Source organism: Schistocerca americana, unplaced genomic scaffold, assembly GCF_021461395.2.
Source record: "Schistocerca americana isolate TAMUIC-IGC-003095 unplaced genomic scaffold, iqSchAmer2.1 HiC_scaffold_33, whole genome shotgun sequence".
Lineage (NCBI taxonomy): Eukaryota > Metazoa > Arthropoda > Insecta > Orthoptera > Acrididae > Schistocerca > Schistocerca americana.
The window spans coordinates 2,137,383-2,152,064 of NW_025726049.1; positions in this window are offsets into that span (position 1 = coordinate 2,137,383).

The window sequence follows — 14,682 nt, forward strand, 5'->3', positions numbered from 1 at the left end:
TAGATTCCGATGTTTCGCTTCAGGTTTACTGTATCCCTCTGACCTTCTTATTGACGATGAAACATAGAAATTGCATCGGAATTACATACAAAAGGTTTACTGTATCCCTCTGACAAGAAAACTGACTCTTCTTACTGTCTATGTTTTGAACCATTCCTGTGACACTAGTTATAGATTCCGATGCTTCACTTCAGGCTTACGGTATCCCTCTGACCTTCTTATTGACGATGAAACACAGAAATTGCATCGGAATTACATACAAAAGGTTTACTGTATCCCTCTGACAAGAACACTGACTTTTCTTACTGTCTATGCTTTGAACCATTCCTGTGACACTAGTTATAAATTTCGATGCTTCATTTCAGGTTTACTGTATCCCTCTGACCTTCTTATTGACGATGATACACAGAAATTGAATCGGAATTAAATACAAAAGGCACAATGCCGACTCAAGTACAAGAAGACTGGCTCTTCTTACTGTCTATGGTTTGAACCATTTCTGTGACACTAGTTATAGGTTCCGATGCTTCACTTCAGGTTCATTGTATCCATCTGACCCTCTTATTGTCGAAGAAACACAGATATTGCATCGGAATTAAATACAAAAGGCACAATGCCACTTAAGTACAAGGAGACTGACCCTTCTTACTGTCTATGTTTTGAACCATTCCTGTGACACTAGTTATAGATTCCGATGCTTCACTTCAGGTTTACTGTACCCCCCTGTCCTTCTTATTGACGATGAAACACAGAAATTGCATCGGAAATAAAGACAAAAGACACAATGCCGACTTAAGTACAAGAAAACTGACTCTTCTAACTATCTATGTTTTGAACCATTCCTGTGACACTAGTTATAAATTCCGATGCTTCACTTCAGTTTTAATTAATCCCTCTAACCGTCTTATTGACGATGAAACACACAAATTGCATCGGAATTAAATACAAAAGGCACAATGCCGACCCAAGTGCAAGTAGTCTGGCTCTTCTTACTGCCTATGTTTTGAACCTTTCCTGTGGGACCGGTTTTAGATTCCGATGCTTCACTTCAGGTTTTCTGTATCCCTTGGGCCTTCTTATCGACGACGAACACAGAAATTGCATCGGAATTACATAGAAAATGCACAATGCCGACTTCAGTACAAGATAACTGTCTCTTTTTCCTGTCTTTGCTTTGAACCATTCCTGTGACACTAGTTATAGATTCCGATGCTTCACTTCATTATTACCTTATCCAGCTGACCTTCTTATTGACGATGAAACACAGAAATTGCATCGGAATTAAATACAAAAGGCACAATGCCGACTTAAGTACAAGAAGACTGACTCCTCCTACTGTCTATGTTTTGAACCACTCCTGTGACACTAGTTATAGATTCCGATGCTTCACTTCAGTTTTTCTGTATCCTTCTGACCTTCTTATTGACGATGAAACACAGAAATTGCATCGGAATTAAATACAAAAGGCACAATGCCGACTCAAGTACAAGAAGACTGACTCTACTTACTATCTATGTTTTGAACCATTCCTGTGACACTAGTTATCGATTCCGATGCTTCACTTCAGTTTTACTGTATCCGTCTGACCTTCTTATTGACGATGAAACACAGAAATTGCATCAGAAATAAATACAAAAGGCACAATGCCGACTCAAGTACAAGAGGACTGACACTTCTTACTGTCTATGTTTTGAACCATTCCTGTGACACTAGTTATAAATTCCGATGCTTCAATTCAGTTTTAATGAATCCCTGTGACCTTCCTATTGTTGATGAAACACAGATATTGCATCGGAATTAAATACAAAAGGCACAATGCCGACTTAAGTACAAGAAAACCGACTGTTCCTACTGTCTATGTTTTGAACCACTCCTGTGACACTAGTTATAGATTCCGATGCTTCACTTCAGGTTTACTGTATCCCTCTGACCGTCGTAATGACGTTGAAACACAGAAATTAGATTGGAATTAAATACAAAAGGCACAATGCCGACCCAACTACAAGAAAACTGACTCTTCTTACTGTTTATGTTTTGAACCATTCCTGTGACACTAGTTATAGATTCCGATGCTTCACTTCAGGTTTACAGTATCCCTGTGACATTCTTATTGTTGATTAAACACAGAAATTGCATCGGAATTAAATACAAAAGGCACAATGTCGACTTAAATACAAGAAAACTGACTCTTCCTACTGTCTATGTTTAGAACCGTTCCTGTGACACTAGTTATAGATTCCGATGCTTTACTACAGGTTTACTGTATCCAGCTGACCTTCTTATTGACGATGAATCACAGAAATTGCATCGGAATTACATACAAAAGGCACAATGCCGACTTAAGTACAAGAAAACTAACTCTTCTTACTGTCTATGTTTTGAACTATTACTGTGACACTAGTTATAGACTCCGATGCTTCACTTCAGGTTTACTGTATCCCTCTGACCTTCTTATTGACGATGAAACACAGAAATTGCATCTGAATTAAATACAAGAGGCACAATGCCGACTCAAGTACAAGAAGACTACCTCTTCTTATTGTCTATGTTTTGAACGTTTCCTGTGAGACCGGTATTAGATTCTGATGCTTCACTTCAGGTTTACTGTATTCCTCTGACCTTCTTATTGACGATGACACACAGAAATTGCATCGGAATTAAATACAAAGGCACAATGCCGACTTAAGTACAAGAAAACTGACTCTTCTTACTGTCTATGTTTTGAACCATTCCTGCGACCCTAGTTATAGATTCCGATGCTTAGCTTCAGGTTTACTTTATCCCTCTGACATTCTTATTGACGATGAGACACAGAAATTGCATCGGAATTAAATACAAAAGGCACAATTCCGACTTAAGTACAAGAAAACTGACTCTTCTTACTGTTTATGTTTTGAACATTCCTGTGACACTCGTTATAGATTCCGATGCTTCACATCATGTTAACTGTATCCCTGTGACCTTCTTATTGGCGATGAAGCACAGAAATTGCATCGGAATTAAATACAAAATGCACAATGCCGACTTCAGTACAAGAAAACTGACTATTCTTACTGTCTATGTTTTGAACCATTCCTGTGACACTAGTTATATATTCCGATGCTTTACTTCAGGTTTACTGTATCCCTCTGACCTTGTTATTGACGATGAAACACAGAAATTACATCGCAATTAAATACCAAAGGCACAATGCCGACTTAAGTACAAGAAGACTGACTCTTCCTACTATCTATGTTTTAACCATTCCTGTGACACTACTTATAGATTCCGATGCTTCACTACAGGTTTACTGTATCCAGCTGACCTTATTGACGATGAATCACAGAAATTGCATCGGAATTAAATGCAAAAGGCACAATGCCGACTTAAGTACAAGAAAACTGACTCTTCTTACTGTCTATGTATTGCACCTTTCCTGTGACACTAGTTATAGATTCCGATGCTTCACTTCAGTTTTACTGTATCCTTCTGACCTTCTTATTGACGATGAACCACAGAAATTGCATCGGAATTAAATACAAAAGGCACAATGCCGACCCAAGTACAAGTAGTCTGGCTATTCTTACTGTCTATGTTTTGAACATTTCCTGTGAGACCGGTTTCAGATTCCGATGCTTCACTTCAGGTTTACTGTATCCCTTGGACCTTCTTATTGACGACGAACACAGAAATTGCATCGGAATTATATAGAAAATGCACAATGCCGACTTCAGTACAACATAACTGCCTCTTTTTCCTGTCTTTGTTTTGAACCATTCCTGTGACACTAGTTATAGATTCCGATGCTTCACTTCAGGATTACCTTATCCAGCTGACCCTCTTATTGACGATGAAACACAGAAATTGCATCGGAATTAAATACAAAAGGCACAATGCCGACTTAACTACAAGAAGACTGACTCCTCCTACTGTCTATGTTTTGAACCACTCCTGTGACACTAGTTATACATTCCGATGCTTCACTTCAGTTTTACTGTATCCTTCTGACATTCTTATTGACGATGAACCACAGAAATTGCATCGGAATTAAATACAAAAGCCACAATGCCGACTCAAGTACAAGAAGACTGACTCTTCTCACTTTCTATGTTTTGAACCATTCCTGTGACACTAGTTATAGATTCCGATGCTTCACTTCAGTTTTTCTGTGTCCCTCTGACTGTCGTACTGACGATGAAACACAGAAATTGCATTGGAATTAAATACAAAAGGCACAATGCCGACTCAAGTACAAGAAGACTGTCTCTTCCTACTGCCTATGTTTTGAACCAATCTTGTGACACTACTTATTGATTCCGATGCTTCACTTCAGGTTTACTTTATCCCTCTGACCTCCTTATTGACGATGAAACACAGAAATTGCACCGGAATTACATACAAAAGGCACAATGCCGACTTAAGTACAAGAAAACTGACTCTTCTTATTGTCTATGATTTGAACCATTCCTGTGACACTAGTTATAGATTCCGGTGCTTAACTTCAGGTTTACTGTATCCCTCTGACTTTCTTATTGGTGATGAAACACAGAAATTGCATCGGAATTAAATACTAAAGGCACAATGCCGACTTAAGTACAAGAAAACTGACTCTTTCTACTGTCTATGTTTTGAGCCATTCCTGTGACACTAGTTTTAGATTCCGATGCTTCACTACAGGTTTACTGTATCCAGCTGACCTCCTTATTGACGATGAATCACAGAAATTGCATCGGCAATTAATACAAAAGGCACAATGCAGACTTAAGTACTAAAAAACTGACTCTTCTTACTGTCTCTGTTTTGAACCAAACCTGTGACACTAGTTATAAATTCCGATGCTTCACTTCAGTTTTAATGTATCCCTGTGACCTTCTTATTGTTGATGAAACACAGAAATTGCATCGGAATTAAATACAAAATGCACAATGCCGACTTAAGCACAAGAAAACTGACTCTTCCTACTGTCTATGTTTTGAACCACTCCTGTGACACTAGTTATAGATTCCGATGCTTCACTTCAGGTTTACTGTATCACTCTGACCGTCTTACTGACGATGAAACACAGAAATTGCATTGGAATTAAATACAAAAGGCACAATGCCGACTCAAGTACAAGAAGACTGACTCTTCCTACTGTCTATGTTTTGAACCATTCCTGTGACACTAGTTATAGATTCCGATGCTTCACTTCAGGTTTGCTGTATCCCTCTGACCTTATTGACGATGAAACACAGAAATTGCATCGTAATTACATACAAAAGGCATAATGCCGACTTAAGCACAAGAAAACTGACTCTTCTTACTATCTATGTTTTGAACCATTCCTGTGACACTACTTATAGATTCCGATACTTCACTTCAGGTTTACTGTATCCCTCTGACCTTCGTATTGACGATGAAACACGCAAATTGCATCGGAATTAAATACAAAAGGCACAATGCCGACTTAAGTACAAGAAGACTGACTCTTCTTACTTTCTATGTTTTGAACCATTCCTGTGACACTAATTATAGATTCCGATGCTTCACTTCAGGTTTACTGTATCCCTCTGACCTTCTCCTTGACGATGAGACACAGAAATTGCATCGGAGTTAAATACAAAAGGCACAATTCCGACTTATGTACAAGAAAACTGACTCTTCTTACTGTTTATGTTTTGAACATTCCTGTGATACTAGTTATAGATCCGATGCTTCACATTAGGTTTTCTGTATCCCTGTGACCTTCTTATTGACGATGAAACACAGAAATTGCATCGATATTAAATACAAAATGCACAATGCCGACTTAAGTACAAGAAAACTGACTCTTCTTACTGTCTATGTTTTGAACCATTCCTGTGACACTAGTTATATATTCCCATGCTTCACTTCAGGTTTACTGTATCCCTCTGACCTTCTTATTGACGATGAAACACAGATATTACATCGGAATTAAATACGAAAGGCACAATGCCGACTTAAGCACAAGAAGACTGACTCTTCCTACTGTCTATGTATTAACCATTCCTGTTACACTAGTTATGGATTCCGATGCTTCACTTCAATATTAATGTATCCCTCTGACCGTCTTAATGACGATGAAACACAGAAATTGCATCAGAATTAAATACAAAAGGCACAATGCCGACTCAAGTACAAGAAGACTGACTCTTCTAACTGTCTATGTTTTGAACCATTCCTGTGACACTAGTTATACATTCCGATGCTTCGCTTCAGTTTTACTGTATCCTTCCTACCTTCTTATTGACGATGAAACACAGAAATTGCATCGGAATTAAATACAAAAGGTACAATGCCGACTCAAGTAGATGAAGACTGACTCTTCTTACTGTCTATGTTTTGAACCATTCCTGTGACACTAGTTATAGATTCCGATGCTTCACTTCAGTTTTACTGTATCCTTCTGACCTTCTTATTGACGATAAAACACATAAATTGCATCGGAATTAAATACAAAAGGCACAATGCCGACTCAAGTACAAGAGGACTGACTCCTCTTACTGCCTATGATTTTAACCACTCCTGTGACACTAGTTATAGATTCCGATGCTTCACTTCAGGTTTACTGTATCCCTCTGACCGTCGTATTCACGATGAAACACAGAAATTGCATTGGAATAAAATACAAAAGGCACAATGCCGACTCAAGTACAAGAAGACTGACTCTTCTTACTGTCTATGTTTTGAACCATTCCTGTGACACTAGTTATAGATTCCGACGCTTCACTTCAGGTTTACTGTATCCCTCTGACCTTCTTATTGACGATGAAACACAGACATTGCATCGGAATTAAATCCAAAAGGCACAATGCCGACCTAAGTACAAGAAAACTGACCCTTCTTAACGTTTATGTTTTGTACCATTCCTGTGACACTAGTTATAGATTCCGATGCTTCACTTCAGGTTTAATGTATCCCTGTGACCTTCTTATTATTGATGAAACACAGAAATTGCATCGGAATTAAATGCAAAAGGCACAATGCCGGCTTAAATAAAAGAAAACTGACTCTTCCTACTGTCTATGTTTTGAACCATTCCTGTGACACTAGTTATATATTCCGATGCTTCACTACAGGTTTACTGTATCCAGCTGACCTTCTTATTGACGATGAATCACAGAAATTGCATCGGAAATTAATACAAAAGGCACAATGCCGACTTAAATACAAGAAAACTGACTCTTCTTACTGTCTATGTTTGAACCAATCCTGTGACACTAGTAATTAATTACGATGCTTCACTTCAGTTCTAATGTATTCCTGTGACCTTCTTATTGTTGATGAAACTCAGAAATTGCATCGGAATTAAATACAAAGGCACAATGCCGACTTAAGTACAAGAAAACTGACTCTTCCTACTGTCTATGTTTTGAACCACTCCTGTAACACTAGTTATAGATTCCGATGCTTCACTTTAGGTTTACTATATCCCTCTGACCGTCGTACTGACGATTAATCACAGAAATTGCATCGGAATTAAATACAAAAGACACAATGCCGACTTAAGTACAAGAAAACCGACTCTTCCTACTGTCTATGTTTTGAACCATTCCTGTGACACTAGTAATACATTCTGATGCTTCACTTCTGGTTAATTGTATCCCTCTGAGCTTCTTATTGACGATAAAACACAGAAATTGCATCGGAGTTATGTACAAAAGGCACAATGCCAACTTAAGTACAAAAAGACTGACTCTTCTTACTGTCTATGTTTTGAACCATTCCTGTGACACATGTTTTTGATTCCGATGCTTCACTTCAGGTTTACTGTATCCCTCTGACCGTCGTACTGACGATGAAACACAGAAATTGCATCGGAATTAAATACAAAATGCACAATGCCGACTCAAGTACAAGAAGACTGGCTCTTCTTACTGTCTATGTTTTGAACCTTTCCTGTGAGACCGGCTTTGGATTCCGATGCTTCACTTCAGGTTTACTGTGTCCCTTGGACCATGTTTCTGACGACGCAACACAGAAATTGCATCGGAATTGAATAGAAGAGGCACAATGCCGACTTATGTACAAGGAAACAGACTCTTCTTAATAACTATGTTTTGAACCATTTCTGTGACACTAGTCATAGATTCCGAAGCATCACTTCAGGTTTACTGTATCCCTCTGATCCTCTCATTGACGATGAGACACAGAAAATGCATCGGAATTAAATTCAATAGGCACAATGCCGACTTAAGTACTAGAAGACTGACTCTTCTTACAGTCTATGTTTTGAACCATTCCTGTGACACTAGTTATAGATTCCGATGCTTCACTCCAGGTTTACTGTTTCCCTCTGACCGTCGTATTGGCGATGAAACACAGAAATTGCATCGGAATTAAATACAAAAGGCACAATGCCGACTCAAGTACAAGAAGACTGGCTATATTTCCTGTCAATGTTTTGAACCATTCGTGGGACACTAGTTTTAGATTCCGATGCTTCACTTCAGGTTTACTGTATCCAGCTGCCCTTCTTATTGACGATGAAACATAGAAATTGCATCGGAATTACATACAAAAGGTTTACTGTATCCCTCTGACAAGAAAACTGACTCTTCTTACTGTCTATGTTTTGAACCATTCCTGTGATACTAGTTATAGATTCCGATGCTTCACTTCAGGTTTACTGTACCCCTCTGACCTTCTTATTGACGATGAAACACAGAAATTGAATCGGAATTAACTACAAAAGACACAATGCCGACTTAAGTACAAGAAAACTGACTCTTCTTACTATCTATGCTTTGAACCATTCCTGTGACACTAGTTATAAATTCCGATGCTTCACTTCAGATTTAATTAATCCCTCTGTCCGTCTTATTGACGATGAAACACACAAATTGCATCGGAATTAAATACAAAAGGCACAATGCCGACCAAGTGCAAGTAGTCTGGCTCTTCTTACTGTCTATGTTTTGAACCTTTCCTGTGGGACCGGTTTTAGATTCCGATGCGTCACTTCAGGTTTTCTGTATCCCATGGGCCTTCTTATTGACGACGAACACAGAAATTGCATCGGAATTATATAGAAAATGCACAATGCCGACTTCAGTACAAGATAACTGTCTCTTTTTCCTGTCTTTGTTTTGAACCATTCCTGTGACACTAGTTATAGATTCCGATGCTTCACTTCATTATTACCTTATCCAGCTGACCTTCTTATTGACGATGAAACACAGAAATTGCATCGGAATTAAATACAAAAGGCACAATGCCGACTTAAGTACAAGAAGACTGACTCCTCCTACTGTCTATGTTTTGAACCACTCCTGTGACACTAGTTATAGATTCCGATGCTTCACTTCAGTTTTACTGTATCCGTCTGACCTTCTCATTGACGATGAAACACAGAAATTGCATCAGAAATAAATACAAAAGGCACAATGCCGACACAAGTACAAGAAGACCGACACTTCTTACTGTCTATGTTTTGAACCATTCCTGTGACACTAGTTATAGATTCCGATGCTTCATTTCAGTTTTACTGTATCCTTCTGACCTTCTTATTGACGATGAAACACATAAATTACATCGGAATTAAATACAAAAGGCACAATGCCGACTCAAGTACAAGAAGACTGACTCCTCTTACTGTATATGTTTTGAACCACTCCTGTGACACAAGTTATAGATTCCGATGCTTCAATTCAGGTTTACTGTATCCCTCTGTCCGTCGTACTGACGATGAAGCACAGAAATTGCATTGGAATTAAATACAAAAGGCACAATGCCGACTCAAGCACAAGAAGACTGACTCTTCCTACTGTCTATGCTTTGAACCATTCCTGTGACACTAGTTATAGATTCCGATGCTTCACTTCAGGTTTACTTTATCCCTCTGACCTTCTTATTGACGATGAAACACAGAAATTGCATCGGAATTACATACAAAAGGCACAATGATGACTTAAGTACAAGAAAACTGACTCTTCTTACTGTCTATGTTTTGAACCATTCCTGTGACACTAGTTATAGATTCCGATGGTTCACTTCAGCTTTACCTTATCCCTCTGACCTTCTTATTGTTGATGAAACACAGAAATTGCATTGGAATTAAATACTAAAGGCACAATGCCGACTTAAGTACAAGAAAACTGACTCTTCCTACTGTCTATGTTTTGAACCACTCCCGTGACACTAGTTATAGATTCCGATGCTTCACTTCAGGTTTACTGTATCCCTCTGACCGTCGTAATGACGTTGAAACACAGAAATTAGATTGGAATTAAATACAAAAGGCACAATGCCGACCCAACTACAAGAAAACTGACTCTTCTTACTGTTTATGTTTTGAACCATTCCTGTGACACTAGTTATAGATTCCGATGCTTCACTTCAGGTTTACAGTATCCCTGTGACCTTCTTATTGTTGATGAAACACAGAAATTGCATCGGAATTAAATACAAAAGGCACAATGCCGACTTAAATACATGAAAACTGACTGGTCCTACTGTCTATGTTTAGAACCGTTCCTGTGACACTAGTTATAGATTCCGATGCTTCACTACAGGTCTACTGTATCCAGCTGACCTTCTTATTGACGATGAATCACAGAAATTGCATCGGAATTACATACAAAAGGCACAATGCCGACTTAAGTACAAGAAAACTAACTCTTCTTACTGTCTATGTTTTGAACTATTACTGTGACACTAGTTATAGACTCCGATGCTTCATTCCAGGTTTACTGTATCCCTCTGACCTTCTTATTGACGATGAAACACAGAAATTGCATCTGAATTAAATACAAGAGGCACAATGCCGAATCAGGTACAAGAAGACTACCTCTTCTTACTGTCTATGTTTTGAACCTTTCCTGTGACACCGGTTTTAGATTCTGATGCTTCACTTCAGGTTTACTGTATCCCTTGGACATTTTTATTGACGCAGGAAAACACGGAAATTGCATCGGAATTAAATAGAAAAGGCACAATGCCGACGTAGGTACAAGAAAACTGACTCTTCTTACTGTCTATGTTTTGAACCATTCCTGTGACACTAGTAATAGATTCAGATGCTTCACTTCAGGTTTACTGTATCCCTCTGACCTTCTTATTGACGATGAAACACAGAAATTGCATCGGAATTAAATACAAAGGCACAATGCCGACTTAAGTACAAGAAAACTGACTCTTCTTACTGTCTATGACTTGAACCATTCCTGCGACCCTAGTTATAGATTCCGATGCTTCATTTCAGGTTTACTATATCCCTCTGACCTTCTTATTGACGATGAGACACAGAAATTGCATCGGAATTAAATACAAAAGGCACAATTCCGACTTAAGTACAAGAAAACTGACTCTTCTCACTGTTTATGTTTTGAACATTCCTGTGACACTAGTTATAGATTCCGATGCTTCACATCATGTTTACTGTATCCCTGTGACCTTCTTATTGGCGATGAAGCTCAGAAATTGCATCGGAATTAAATACAAAATGCACAATGCCGACTTCAGTACAAGAAAACTGACTATTCTTACTGTCTATGTTTTGAACCACTCCTGTGACACTAGTTATATATTCCGATGCTTTACTTCAGGTTTACTGTATCCCTCTGACCTTGTTATTGACGATCAAACACAGAAATTACATCGCAATTAAATACCAAAGGCACAGTGCCGACTTAAGTACAAGAAGACTGACTCTTCCTACTATCTATGTTTTAACCATTCCTGTGACACTAGTTATAGATTCCGATGCTTCACTACAGGTTTACTGTATCCAGCTGACCTTCTTATTGACGATGAATCACAGAAATTGCATCGGAATTAAATGCAAAAGGCACAATGCCGACTTAAGTACAAGAAAACTGACTCTTCTTACTGTCTATGTTTTGCACCATTCCTGTGACACTAGTTATAAATTCCGATGCTCCACTTCAGTTTTAATGAATCCCTCTGACCGTCTTATTGACGATGAAACACACAACTTGCATCGGAATTAAATACAAAAGGCACAATGCCGACCCACGTTCAAGTAGTCTGGCTCTTCTTACTGTCTATGTTTTGAACATTTCCTGTGAGACCGGTTTCAGATTCCGATGCTTCACTTCAGGTTTACTGTATCCCTTGGACCTTCTTATTGACGATGAAACACAGAAATTGCATCAGAAATAAATACAAAAGGCACAATGCCGACTCAAGTACAAGATGACTGACTCTTCTTACTGTCTATGTTTTGAACCATTCCTGTGACACTGGTTATAGTTTCCGATGCTTCACTTCATTTTTACTGTATCTTTCTGACCTTCTTATTGACGATGAAACACATAAATTGCATCGGAATTACACACAAAAGGCACAATGCCGACTCAAGTACAAGAAGACTGACTCTTCCTACTGTCTATGTTTTGAACCATTCCTGTGACACTAGTTATAGATTCCGATACATCATTTAAGGTTTACTGTATCCCTCTGACCTTCGTATTGGCGATGAAACACGTAAATTGCATCGGAATTAAAAACAAAAGGCACAATGCCGACTTAAGTACAAGAAGACTGACTCTTCTTACTGTTTATGTTTTGAACATTCCTGTGACACTAGTTATAGATCCGATGCTTCACATTAGGTTTGCTGTATCCCTGTGACCATCTTATTGACGATGAAACACAGAAATTGCATCGGAATTAAATACAAAGTGCACAATGCCGACTTAAGTACAAGTAAACTGACTCTTCTTACTGTCTATGTTTTGAACCATTCCTGTGACACTAGTTATATATTCCGATGCTTCACTTCAGGTTTACTGTATCCCTCTGACCTTCTTATTGACGATGAAACACAGAAATTACATCGGAATTAAATACGAAAGGCACAATGCCGACTTAAGCACAAGAAGACTGACTCTTCCTACTGTCTATGTATTAACCATTCCTGTGACACTAGTTATGGATTCCGATGCTTCACTTCAATATTAATGTATCCCTCTGACCGCCTTATTGACGATGAAACACACAATTTGCATCGGAATTAAATACAAAAGGCACAATGCCGACTTAACTACAAGAAGACTGACTCCTCCTCCTGTTTATGTTTTGAACCACTCCTGTGACACTAGTTATAGATTCCGATGCTTCACTACAGGTTTACTGTATCCAGCTGACCTTCTTATTGACGATGAATCACAGAAATTGCATCGGAATTAAATGCAAAAGGCACAATGCCGACTTAAGTACAAGAAAACTGACTCTTCTTACTGTCTATGTTTTGCACCATTCCTGTGACACTAGTTATAAATTCCGATGCTCCACTTCAGTTTTAATGAATCCCTCTGACCGTCTTATTGACGATGAAACACACAACTTGCATCGGAATTAAATACAAAAGGCACAATGCCGACCCACGTTCAAGTAGTCTGGCTATTCTTACTGTCTATGTTTTGAACATTTCCTGTGAGACCGGTTTCAGATTCCGATGCTTCACTTCAGGTTTACTGTATCCCTTGGACCTTCTTATTGACGATGAAACACAGAAATTGCATCAGAAATAAATACAAAAGGCACAATGCCGACTCAAGTACAAGATGACTGACTCTTCTTACTGTCTATGTTTTGAACCATTCCTGTGACACTGGTTATAGTTTCCGATGCTTCACTTCATTTTTACTGTATCCTTCTGACCTTCTTATTGACGATGAAACACATAAATTGCATCGGAATTAAACACAAAAGGCACAATGCCGACTCAAGTACAAGAAGACTGACTCTTCCTACTGTCTATGTTTTGAACCATTCCTGTGACACTAGTTATAGATTCCGATACATCATTTAAGGTTTACTGTATCCCTCTGACCTTCGTATTGGCGATGAAACACGTAAATTGCATCGGAATTAAAAACAGAAGGCACAATGCCGACTTAAGTACAAGAAGACTGACTCTTCTTACTGTTTATGTTTTGAACATTCCTGTGACACTAGTTATAGATCCGATGCTTCACATTAGGTTTGCTGTATCCCTGTGACCATCTTATTGACGATGAAACACAGAAATTGCATCGGAATTAAATACAAAGTGCACAATGCCGACTTAAGTACAAGTAAACTGACTCTTCTTACTGTCTATGTTTTGAACCATTCCTGTGACACTAGTTATATATTCCGATGCTTCACTTCAGGTTTACTGTATCCCTCTGACCTTCTTATTGACGATGAAACACAGAAATTACATCGGAATTAAATACGAAAGGCACAATGCCGACTTAAGCACAAGAAGACTGACTCTTCCTACTGTCTATGTATTAACCATTCCTGTGACACTAGTTATGGATTCCGATGCTTCACTTCAATATTAATGTATCCCTCTGACCGCCTTATTGACGATGAAACACACAATTTGCATCGGAATTAAATACAAAAGGCACAATGCCGACTTAACTACAAGAAGACTGACTCCTCCTCCTGTTTATGTTTTGAACCACTCCTGTGACACTAGTTATAGATACCGATGCTTCACTTCAGTTTTACTGTATCCCTCTGACCTTCTTATTGACGATGAAACACATAAATTGCATCGGAATTAAATACAAAAGGCACAATGCCGACTCAAGTACAAGAAGACTGACTCCTCTTACTGCCTATGATTTGAACCACTCCTGTGACACTAGTTATAGATTCCGATGCTTCACTTCAGGTTTACTGTATCCCTCTGACCGTCGTATTGACGATGAAACACAGAAATTGCATTGGAATAAAATACAA